The sequence below is a fragment of the Gopherus flavomarginatus genome, chromosome 2 (genome assembly GCF_025201925.1).
Source record: "Gopherus flavomarginatus isolate rGopFla2 chromosome 2, rGopFla2.mat.asm, whole genome shotgun sequence".
NCBI lineage: Eukaryota > Metazoa > Chordata > Testudines > Testudinidae > Gopherus > Gopherus flavomarginatus.
Window position 1 is genome coordinate 295,411,679 of NC_066618.1, and position 12,567 is coordinate 295,424,245.

Consider the following 12,567-nt stretch of genomic DNA (forward strand, 5'->3'; position numbering starts at 1 on the left):
ATTAGTGGGTAAGATCCTGAAAGCAGTGACCTATCTGCCTGACACATTCTTAGAACATTCTTGTTGATATGTGAAATAAAAAGATCATTAATATTGGTTCAAAAATCATCCAGATATTATGACTATTGGCCTTCCTGAAATGTACAGACATGAACAGAACATCAAAGGTCTCCAGACCAATCTGGAGGAAAACTTTGTCAAGCTAAGCTTCAGTCAAGGGCCGATTGCTACAGAACCGAGCACGACCAGGAATAACTAGGCAAGGCTGCCTGCTAGTCCCAATTCATTTCAGAGGTACACACTTAATATGCTGAAAGCTGCTGCAGTTGGTAAATCTGCTTTTATTGAAAAATTGGTGATGAGCAAAATGCATAATGTTCTCTATTAGTCTCCATCTTGTGTGCTTCCCCTGGGCATTGAGATATTCTTATCTTGTTTTCCTAGCTGTTCCTCAAGGATATTTACATTGTCAGTTTCACAATAGGTATCATTATGTCAATAGGAGCAATTTAAACATTAATAGCATGGTTATGGGCAGAAATGCAACTGATCATATCACATGCTACATAAGGAAAACATATGTCACAGAATTGGCTTAATTGTTCCTTGTTCTGGAATCTTATCTTTGCCAAAAGTTCTAGGTGTAGAGAAAGGGTAGTGGAGAGACAGTGAGAGGGAGAACGGATGAAGAAGAGAGGACTGTGACCTTACAAGAATGAATGAAGGACAGAAGATGCTGATGAGGGGGAAGCAGGAGACAGAGAGGGAAGATAAGAGGGAGTTGCTAGAGACACATGGTGAGTCAGAAGCAGAGCCAAGAGTAAATCTGACTCCTAGTTTCAGATTATTATAATTTATAGACCATGGTGCCCATATCAGATGAAGGGCCAGCTAGTTCCTCACCATCACAAAAATAATCAGTTGTGTGGGATACCGTCACCTGACCCTAATGGATCGGGGCAACTGAGGAAGATGGGATTCCCAACATCCCAAAAATATTTCTAGAGTGTATGTGGGGCAGGAAGGTGGTGGTCCTTCCCAACCCAAAATACAGCTCTTAGTTTAACCCTTTCAAATACTGTTATTTGCATGCATCACCATATGTGTCCATTTGTGGATAAAAATTACTGCAGTTAAGTGTCCCATCTCATTTATAGTCAGACAAATGAACCAGCTGTTCATTTGTCTCTTACACCCCTAGTAAGGTGGTTTTTGCCAGCACCTCCTGGCAGACACATTCAAACTTGATTTACTATAGAGGGATGCTGGTAATTAAAAACTCTGTTACACAGTAACTACACTGATGCTCTGAAGTTTCACCAGTGATTCGGAACATAATTTTGCCCGGTGTTATAACACACACGCATGAGGGGACAGAGTAAATGCTGCATGCACACTTCCTGGGCTCAACTGTGCTGCTTGAAAGACCTCTTAAAACTGGGCCAGATTCTGACATCTTTACTTCTGCTGAATAGTGCCTTACTCTGTGTGAAGTCCTATTAGATTTAATGGAGAAAGTTATTACTCAATGTGAGTAAAGGTGTCAGAATCTTGCCCATAGCTTTTTCTACGGAGTATTTAACCTATATTTATGTTGCATTTTTCTTTTCCCTGTGTCTCGTGTCCTTTTTTTTTTCCCCTGATGCTGCTTAGATCAAATAGCCTGAAGAGATAGACCTGATCCATAAATTTCTCAATAATTGGTTGGACTCAGTCAGTACTTGGATGGGATACTTCCATGGTATGCATGACTGAGTAAGCCAAGTAATTCCTCCAAGGCTCTGGTAAGCCAATGTCCCAGAGTGCTGTTAGGAGCTGTGATGCTGGTAAGCCAAATGCTGGCTCTTGCCCAGGCTGCAGGTGTTAGCTAAAAACTGACAAACGTATAGCTGGAAACCAGACCAGTTCCCCTGTATGTGAGTTTTACTGAAAATAAGGGCTGGGGGTATGGGCTGGGGTTGTGGGGTGCTCACAGCAGGGGGCTGGAGGGGATACGCCACAATTCCATCCCCCCCTTTCCCAAGGCCCTGCCCCTGTTTCTTGTCTGCCTCTGCCGAGAGCAGCGAGGGTGGAGAAGAGTGGGCAGGGCCAGGCTGGTCAGGACTGTTCATGATATGCTACTCCCTGCCAGCTTGCCATAGGTTACCGACCTCTGCATTAATCTCATTTGCAATGTCTGTATTCCATGTTGTAAGAAAATATGCAAGTTTTGCTTTACAACTTTGAAAATGTTTGCTCTGAACATGTGAACTCAGGCCCAGGAATCATCCCCCCACCCATTCACAAGGACTATCAAATCATGATCCCTCCAACACTCTGGCAAGCTGATGTCCCAGTGTGCTCTTAGGTGTGTTTTGATTTTGGAGGAACAGCTTTTGGCTGAGATGTAGAAGTGAGGTTTTAACTACTGGTGATCATGAAAGATTCCATGTTTTTTTTAAAGATTAACAGTGTTCGTCCCAACGTCCTGGCCAAATTTATACTCCAGTAATTACATTCCGCCTGTCAACATATATCCTACAGATTCAAATGAATGTGGTGGCATTCTGCACTTCCTGTCCTAAACTTCTGTCTAGCGTTGCAGTGTACTTTTGGTGTCCAGTCCTGCTCCCACTGAAGATAATGGCAACATTCTGACTGTCAGCAGGATTGAGCTGTTACAACGGTAGACATGATCTATCAGAGTTGGCTGTACCTTTGTGGAGGTGAACTGAGTAATCTATCTAGAAAAATACATCCTGGAAAAAAAGGAGTCCTCAATCAGGATCATCAAAGAGAATTTTGCCTGAATAAGAGATTAGTAAAAACAGACTACGATCTTTAGAAATTGGCCCACAGAGTACATAGTCAATTAGTGATGTTTGTGAGACACATTAGGACCCGTCAGGATGAAAGGTTCTAAATAAATGCAAGGTAGATCCTTACTAATCTTATTTCACACCAGTGCAATAATGAAATCCAATGATTTCTTTTGTTCTTTTCTTGTGTTGTAGCAGATGAGCCAAGCCCAGATCAATAAAAGGCGCTTGTTGGCATTACTATTTCCTTCAGAGCTGATGGGAAGAGTTTTACAGAACAACCTGCCAAGTCATCTTTCCTGCAGGATTTCCTCCATGCATTTCACCCAGAGCCTAATTTTCACACATACAATGAGAATGAATCAAAGAGGAAAACAATTCCAAGACAGAAAAGATACTGCAGACCAGCTCCACTATTGTGTCACAGGTCCTATGACAGAACCAAAGATATCTTCACAATAGTCAGTGGAAGAGCATGCCAAAAGGAGCCAGATGCCACTGTTTGTGAGGGCAACTACCATACATCTAAGTATAGGAGGCCTGCAATAGCTAATTTATGATTTATGGATGACTCAGTCCCAAACACCAGTGGAAGTGAATGAGAGAACTGATTTATTTCATGATGTGATGCTTGGGGTTAACCAACTGCATTGTAAGGACAATTCAGGGTATTGTTAAAATGTAATGAGACTGGCTAAAAGTAAAGAACATCTACAAGAGACCAATCCTCTTCTGATTCTTTGAGATTTCAACAATGTGTCTGTGAAAGGCATGTGCCATCTGTGCAACTGCTCAGGACACTCTGCTTTTCTGGATGTCCAGCTCTACCAACATCTCCCACCATGCAATACACCACATGACCTTCTCCTGACCCCTTGCTTTGAAAGATGAGGTTGTGGTGACTAAGGAGAGCTGGCTGAAACGGGGCAGATTTAGTTGGGGATTGGTCCTGCATCCTGTGGATGATTTAGTTGGGATTGGTCCTGCTCTGAGCAGAGGGTTGGACTAGATGACCTCCTGAGGTCCCTTCCAACCCTGCTATTCTATGATTACCTACATTTCTTCATGAACTGGAGATCCCTGAACATTTCATTTCAGAAACACCAAAACACGGTGTTGCTGAAACGAAACATGGGAAACTGACATCCTTGTCTGTTTGACAGCTGCTATTCACTACTCCTGAGTGGGACACATGGGACTCAGATGGCCTGAGATCCTGGAAGCCCTAGTGTCCAATCCTAGGACTTCCAGTCTCCTAGCTTTGTGGAAAGCAACTTGGCAGCTCTGAGAGCCTCAGCTCAAGCAGGGGGCCTGGCAGCTTGAAGAGACCTGGCTTCAGCCATGGCTCCCAGGACTGCCTGCCACAGACTGTGGTGCCTAAAAGTCCCCAGAGACCCAGGTGCCACACACTCTGCTGTGGATTGTCAACCCTGGAAACTGGTGGGTTTCCAGTGTGTGTGTGTGTGTGTGTGTGTGTGTGTGTGTGTGTGTGTGTGTGTGTGTGTGTGTGTGTGTGTGTGTGTGTGTGTGTGTGTGTGTGTGTGTGTGTGTGTGTGTGTGTGTGTATTCCCCCCTTCCCCAATACTGTACATTCTAAATGTTTTCAAGGCCCCTGGATCTGGAAAAAAACAAACAAAAAAAAAAACAAAACAAAAAGCAGGCAGTTTTTACCTCCAGTGAGATTCTCGAAAATAAAGCAGTGACTAAGATGATTACGAGCAAACTTGGATCTCTGTAGGAGGCCAGTACCAGGAGGCTGGAAAGCAGTAAACAATGCTGGATAAGGGTACAGCAGGTTTTATAGTGATTGATGTCATTGGGCACAAAGTAAAAAATATCCCAAAATGAGCAGATCCTACATAAAACACAAACACAAACAAATTCCCAAATGCAACCGACACATACTTGTGAGATAGGAAGAGAAACACTCAAGAAACATGAGGGACCAATTAAATGGGAAAAAATACCCCACAGAAAAATACTTCTACCCATTCTTGCAGTTCACCATTCATGAAGGAAAACTGATGAACTTGCCCATTTTTCCAGGCCCTTCTTGGCCATTGCAACCTCCTCTCTGTCCTTTAAAATCCTTGCTCACGGCCCATTTCTACCAGGATACCTATGACAATCAGGACTATTAACATTACTGGATATCACTAATGTTTCTACAGATACGGGTTAACTGATATCAATATTTCATGCTAACTTGTATCTTAAAACAACCAAAAAATTGGCTAACTTTCCAGGTAGCTGGTCTCTATTATCACAAGCTCCTGTCACGGTTACCTGAGCCCTCTCCCCATCCCTTACATTTGTCTGTTACACCCGTGTCTTGTAGTAGTTAGGCACTGATCCTTCATGCAGGCAGACACCTGTGCCTGTCCATGCAGAGTCCCATTGAAGTTAACAATGGTCTGCGTAGGCAGAGAGCACTGCAGGACTGGGGCCTTAGGCAGTACATCCTTTGGAATAGAGACTACCATGAGAGCTGCCATCTGGCCGACACTGGAGACTAGCCAGAGAACTCCTGAGCTAAAGGCCCGAGTCTCTACACTATGAGCTGATGAGCAGGCTGTGTAGCTGGGCGGTAACAGATCCATATCCTCTGTGGAGTGGTCAGAGAAGGGGACATGTAACACACACACTGACCAGTGGGCAGGAGTGAAAGTAACTTAAAGGACTTGCTGGTACTCCAGAGTCCTGCAGAGGGTGAGGGGCCTCAACCGGAAGAGGTGTGGTCTTTTTTGGAAGAGGTGGGGTCTTTAAATCCCAGGGCGTTTAAATCACGATTTAAAGGGCTTGGGGATTCAGCTGAAGCTAGGAGCCAGGCCCTTTAAATCACCCCCGGAGCTACCAGCTGCAGAAGCGACTGGGAGCCCTGGGCTTTGGGCAGGGGTGAAAGTAATTTACATTTCTTACCCATATGGTCCAATCGCAACCAACCCACCTCTCCTACGTACTTCATGAATCCATCCCATTGCATGACATACATAGAGAAAATAAAGCTACTATTACTACCAGCACTGTCTGTAATAAAATTTTACTATTGGAATAAGTCTGAAAAAGGGAAAACTCACTGTCACATTTTTCTCCGTGTCTTCCCTCCTCCTCCAGCCAGGCTGCGGACACTAGGCTCCATGTTTTCTCCCTGCCTGGCACTGAGCAGCAGCTGCAGGGGCTTCCCTCTAGCTTGCAGCAGGGAGACTGGCTGAGGGAGGGAGAAGCCTGCCTCCTGCATAAGAACAGTTTAAACTCAGCTGTTCCCTGCGCGGTTTAGTAACATTTCAAAGAGGATCTGCAAGCAGTTTGGACATCACAGCCATGATCCTCTACTGGGGAAGGAATGGGATAGATTTGAACTTGGAAATGCTTCCTGATTTTGATTGTGTTTTTTGTGTATAGGAGATCCCTTCATCCCGGGGGCTGAAAAGAATTGCCCCTGCCATGGTCACACACACTCTCCCCATCTCCCACCCCCAAAAATAACTGGGAGTGAAATTAACAAGGATGCCAGAAACGGCTTCTAACCCTGGGCTGAACTGCGCAGGGAACAGCTGAGTTTAAACTGTTCTGATGCAGGCAGCAGCAGCAGGCATCTCAGCCAGTGTCTCTACTGCAAGCTAGAGCCTAGAGGAGAACCACTGTCAGGGGGAGTGGGAGAAGGAATGCAGAGCCTTGTCTGCAGCCTGGCTGGAGGAGGGTGAGGGAGGAGACGAGAAACCAATGTGACAGTGAGTTTTCCCCTTCCTCCTGCTTTTATTAGCTCTGGATTTAAGCTGTGCAGTGAAATGCTTGTATTTGTTGTGTATATTAGTATTGGAGACAAGATCCCCTCATCCCGGGGGCAGACAAGGACTGCCCCTGCCATGATCAAACAATCCCTCCTCACTCCCAGCAGCTACTGTGAGTGAAATTAACAAGGATGCCAGAAACCACTCCTAACCCCCAGGGCTGAACCACTCAGACAACAGCTGAGTTTAAACTATTCTTATGCAGGGGGCAGGCTTCTCCCTCCCTCAGCCAGTCTCCTTTTCTTACCGGTCCTCTGTACCGGCCCATATCGGCTTACTTTCACCTCTGCCAGTGGGTCACCCTTTCTAAGTTTCTGCCCAGCATCCAGTGAAATGGTTCTGAGATTAACTAGGGCCTCTGGACACTACTGTCATACAGTAAACAAACTACAAGTGTTTATGATTCATCAAATCCTCTCCTCCATCACGGTCAGAGTGCTCTACAAAATGGACGCCTGTATACGTGTACGTAGTTAGCTGAAATGTAATCTGCCTGTAGATGGCACTCAAGACTATGCAGTATTGGCGATAGGTTTTCTAGGACCAATAAAAGCTTTTCTTGTTGTGTACTGCAAATGGCTTCTGGTGTGCGGCTCTTTACATGGAGCGCTTAATCACACACAAGCTGCCGGATGGGATAACACATCAGGCCATCAAGTCTTCTGTATCCAGCTTCAAGAAGAGGCCAATAACACATGCTGCACAGGAAGCCAACTCTCACTTTGTCTTATAAATCACCTACCGATTGTACAAGAGGGGAGCAATTGCCTTCCTGACTTTCTGTGAACTTTTATGGCCATAAGCATAAGCTTTGATTACTCCACTTTGCTCCAATTTCCATCTGTCATAAACAGATAGCTAAGGGTTAATGTCTCTTTCACCTGAAGCACCTGACCAGAGGACCAATCAGGAAAACGGATTTTTTCAACTTTGGGTGGAGGGAATTGTGTGTCTGAGTCTTTTGTCTGCCTGCCTGCTTTCTCTGAGCTTTGGAGAAGTAGTTTCTACTTTCTAGTCTTCTGTTTCTAAGTGTAAGGACAAAGAGATCAGATAGTAAGTTCTATGGTTTCTTTTCTTTGGTATTTGCATGAATATAAGTGCTGGAGTGCTTTGATTTGTAGTCTTTTTGAATAAGGCTGTTTATTCAATATTCTTTTAAGCAATCGACCCTGTATTGTATCATCTTAATACAGAGAGACCATTTGTACTTATTTTTCTTCTTTTTATATAAAGCTTTCTTTTAAGACCTGTTGGAGTTTTTCTTTACTTCAGGGAAATTGAGTCTGTACTCACCAGGGAATTGGTGGGAGGAAGAAGCGGGGAGATCTGTGTGTTGGATTTGCTAGCCTGATTTTGCATTCCCTCTGGGGGAATAGGAAAGTACTATTTGTTTCCAGGATTGGAAACAGAGAGGGGGAGTCCCTCTGTGTAGTTTCACAGAGCTTGTGTCTGTGTATCTCTCCAGGAGCACCTGGAGGGGGGAAGGGAAAAAGGATTATTTCCCTTTGTTGTGGGACTCAAGGGATTTGGGTCTTGGGGTCCCCAGGGAAGGTTTTTCAGAGGGACCAGAGTGCCCCAAAACACTCTAATTTTTTGGGTGGTGGCAGCAGGTACCAGGTCCAAGCTGGTAACTAAGCTTGGAGGTTTTCATGCTAACCCCCATATTTTGGACGCTAAGGTCCAAATCTGGGACTAAGGTTATGATATGGTGTAGCAGCGGGTGGGATATAGACAGAATCCAGAAGCCAGTAGGAATATTATATTTTTCTTTTCTCTGCTAAGGGCTTTTTAGCAGAGAGAGAAACAGTTGGTTTTAAAAGGGAACCAGACAGAATTTTTTTTTCTGCTCTCTCTGGCAGTTTGTGGCTTGCATGTTAAGCAAGAAGCCATTACCAGACTGTTAAGGGTCTTTTGTCATGCAATAGCCCTCCCATTAGGAGGCAAGTTCCAGCACTATAGGCATGCAAATAAAGTGGTTTTTCAGGTTTACTTAACATTGAAGATTAGCTAAAGGCACTGTTGCTAGGCAGACTTCAGGAGGCAACAGAGAGCCTGCAGTTCAGAAGATAAACACCGGAGGGCACCCCAACACAAGAAAACAGGAATCATGACTTCTAAGGCAAAAATTGAGCCCGAAGAGCAACTCAAAGAAGCTGAACACAGGCGACAACTGGAAATAAAACAAAAAGAGATGGAGATGAAAGAAAAGGAAGAAAGCATGAAACTGGCAGCCTTCCAAAGAGAACAGGCAGCCCAAGAGGCAGCACACAAAAGAAAACTAGAAGAAGAAGAGATAGCCTACCGAAGGAAACAAGCAGAAGAAGAGTTGGCCCACAGAAGGAAGCAAGAAGAAGAGGAGGCGGCCCACCACCGAGAAATGGAAAAGCACCAAAAAGAGAATGAAGAGAAGGAAAAACAGAGAAAACATGAACTGGAGTTGGCAAAAGCTGGGCTGCATGTGCCAGCCAACCCTAACAACCCGGCGCCCATTATTGCTCCACAGCACAGGAAATTTCCCACCTACAAGGCAGGGGATGACACCGAGGCCTTCTTGGAAAATTTTGAAAGAGCCTGTCTTGGGTACAGCATTCCCGAAGACCAGTACATGGTAGAATTGAGGTCACAGCTCAGTGGACCTTTAGCAGAGGTGGCAGCTGAAATGCCTAAGCAGCAAATGAATGACTATAAACTTTTTCAGACCAAGGCCAGATACAGAATGGGGATAACCCCAGATCATGCCCGTCGGCGCTTCAGAACCCAAAAGTGGAAACCAGAGGTGTCATTTCCCAAACACGCCTACTACATTGCAAAAAACTATGAGGCCTGGATAACAGGAAACAACATTCAAACCTTGGAAGAACTGCACCTCCTCATACAAATGGAGCAGTTCTTGGATGGTGTTCCTGAAGACATCACACGGTACATACAAGATGGAAATCCCAAAGATATCGCTGAGGCGGGGGAGATTGGAGCCAAATGGATGGAACTGGCAGAAAGCAAGAAAGCTACTGTCAAGGGGAACGATTACCCCAGGGGGCACACAGACCATAAACCCTACAACCGAGGGCAGCCAAAGACCCCACATACCACCCAAGTAAAGCCACAGATACCCTACCCTTCAACCTCACCAGTCTCCAGTAACTCACCTCGGCCCAGTGACCCATCAGATGGAAGATGCTTTAAGTGTAATGAACTGGGACATATCAAGGCCAAGTGTCCCAAGAACACCATGCGAGTGCAATTCATTACACCACCATCACACCAAAGATCCCCAGGCCCGGATGCCTCTCAAATACCCTTGGAGCGAACGGAAAATTTGAGAGTGGGCGGAAAGAAGGTTACTGCGTGGAGAGACACGGGGGCACAAGTGTCAGCTATCCACCAATCCTTCGTTGACCCCAAATTCATCAACCCAAAGGCCAAAGTTACAATTTACCCCTTCATGTCACAAGCTGTAGATTTGCCTACAGCTCAACTGCCTGTCCAGTACAAAGGCTGGTCAGGAATGTGGACTTTTGCAGTCTATGACAATTATCCTATCCCCATGCTACTGGGGGAAGACTTGGCCAACCAGGTGAAGCAGGCCAAGAGAGTGGGAATGGTTACACGTAGCCAAACCAGGCAAGCTTCCAGACCCATTCCTGTTCCTGAGCCGTCCACAGAGGCCCCGTCTGTGTTACCAGAGACCCAGACAGAGGTAGTGGACCCGGATTCCATGCCAACCACTGAAACAGCCACAGCACCTCCAGGCCCAGGCCCGGAACTGGAACAGCAACCAGCACCAGCAAGTGCAACCACATCTTCAAACTCAACGCCAGAGGGCGCCAGCGAGCCAGAACTGGCAGAAGCAAAAGACAACCATACCCAAAAGGCTCAGCCAGAGCCTGAAATACCCTCAGGTGCACCAGTGGAGAGCGGTTCACCAGCCACAGAAACAACCCCATCACCTACATCGCTTCCAGAGGGACCAAGCCCAAGTCCACAGTCTGAGGAAGAACTGGTGACCCCAGCCTCAAGGGAACAGTTCCAGGCTGAGCAGGAAGCGGATGACAGCCTTCAGAAAGCGTGGGCGGCGGCACGGAGCACCCCACCGCCTCTCAGCTCTTCTAATCGATCCCGGTTTGTTATAGACCAAGGACTTTTATACAAGGAAATTCTTTCTGGTGGACACCGGGAAGAATGGCAGCCGCAAAAACAGTTGGTGGTTCCAACTAAGTACCGGGGGAAGCTCTTAAGCTTAGCCCATGATCATCCCAGTGGCCATGCTGGGGTGAACAGAACCAAAGACCGGTTGGGGAAGTCCTTCCACTGGGAGGGGATGGGCAAGGACGTTGCCAAGTATGTCCGGTCTTGTGAGGTATGCCAAAGAGTGGGGAAGCCTCAAGACCAGGTCAAGGCCCCTCTCCAGCCACTCCCCATAATTGAGGTCCCATTTCAGCGAGTAGCTGTGGATATTCTGGGCCCTTTCCCAAAAAAGACGCCCAGAGGAAAGCAGTACGTACTGACTTTAGTGGACTTTGCTACCCGATGGCCAGAAGCAGTAGCTCTAGGCAACACCAGGGCTAACACTGTGTGCCTGGCCTTAACAGACATCTTTGCCAGGGTAGGTTGGCCCTGCGACATCCTTACAGATTCAGGGTCTAATTTCCTGGCAGGGACCATGGAAAAACTGTGGGAAACTCATGGGGTGAATCACTTGTTTGCCACCCCATACCACCATGAAACCAATGGCATGGTGGAAAGGTTCAATGGAACTTTGGGGGCCATGATACGAAAATTCATCAACGAATTCTCCAATAATTGGGACCTAGTGTTGCAGCAGTTGCTGTTTGCCTACCGGGCTGTACCACATCCCAGTTTAGGGTTTTCACCATTTGAACTTGTGTATGGTCACGAGGTTAAGGGGCCATTACAGTTGGTGAAGCAGCAATGGGAGGGGTTTACGCCTTCTCCCGGAACTAACATTCTGGACTTTGTAAGCAACCTACAAAGCACCCTCCGACACTCTTTAGCCCTTGCTAGAGAGAACCTAAAGGATGCTCAAGAAGAGCAAAAGGCCTGGTATGACAGACATGCCAGAGAACGTTCCTTCAAGGTAGGAGACCAGGTTATGGTCTTGAAGGCGCAACAGGCCCATAAGATGGAAGCATCATGGGAAGGGCCATTCACGGTCCAAGAGCGCCTGGGAGCTGTAAACTACCTCATAGCATTTCCCAATTCCTCCCTAAAGCCTAAAGTGTACCATGTTAATTCTCTCAAGCCTTTCTATTCCAGAGACTTACAGGTTTGTCAGTTTACAGTCCAGGGAGATGATGCTGAGTGGCCTGACGGTGTCTACTACGACGGGAAAAAAGACGGTGGCGTGGAAGAGGTGAACCTCTCAACCACCCTGGAACGTCTGCAGCGGCAACAAATCAAGGAGCTGTGCACTAGCTTCGCCCCATTGTTCTCAGCCACCCCAGGACGGACTGAATGGGCATACCACTCCATTGATACAGGTAATGCTCACCCAATCAGAACCCCACCCTACCGGAGACATACTGTATCTCCACTGCTACGATGATCAATATTGCCTACACACATCTTTCAAGATCCATGGATCCTACACATGCCTATCACACGTGGGGAACCTCATTCTGTGCACTAACCTCCCCAATAACAACTATGTGAGTGAACCAGGCAACCCCTGTGCTCCTGAATGAACCTTCGCAGAAAAAACAACATAAACCAAAAACTTCACATCATTCATGGATGAACAAAGTGATCATACCACATGTGACGTCTCAGTCCTTGTCCTCAAAGGAAACCTGCATAACATCTTCAAAAGACGAGCCTGGGAGCTTAAATTCAGAACTTTGCTAGATACTAAAAATCCTGGTTTTAATAAAGACACTGGATTTATGGTTTATTACAACGATCTGTAATCCACTAGCACCTTCCTCCCCGTCGCCCCCACACATTTTGTTCTATGACTGGAG

General features: G+C 46.3%; 1 protein-coding gene across 16 annotated transcripts in view; it reads right to left on the reverse strand.

The window, feature by feature from the left end:
* Positions 1–12,567, reverse strand: part of TSNARE1 (t-SNARE domain containing 1) — a 757,898-nt gene that overhangs the window by 310,661 nt on the left and 434,670 nt on the right. The gene's annotated exons all lie outside the window — the stretch shown is intronic.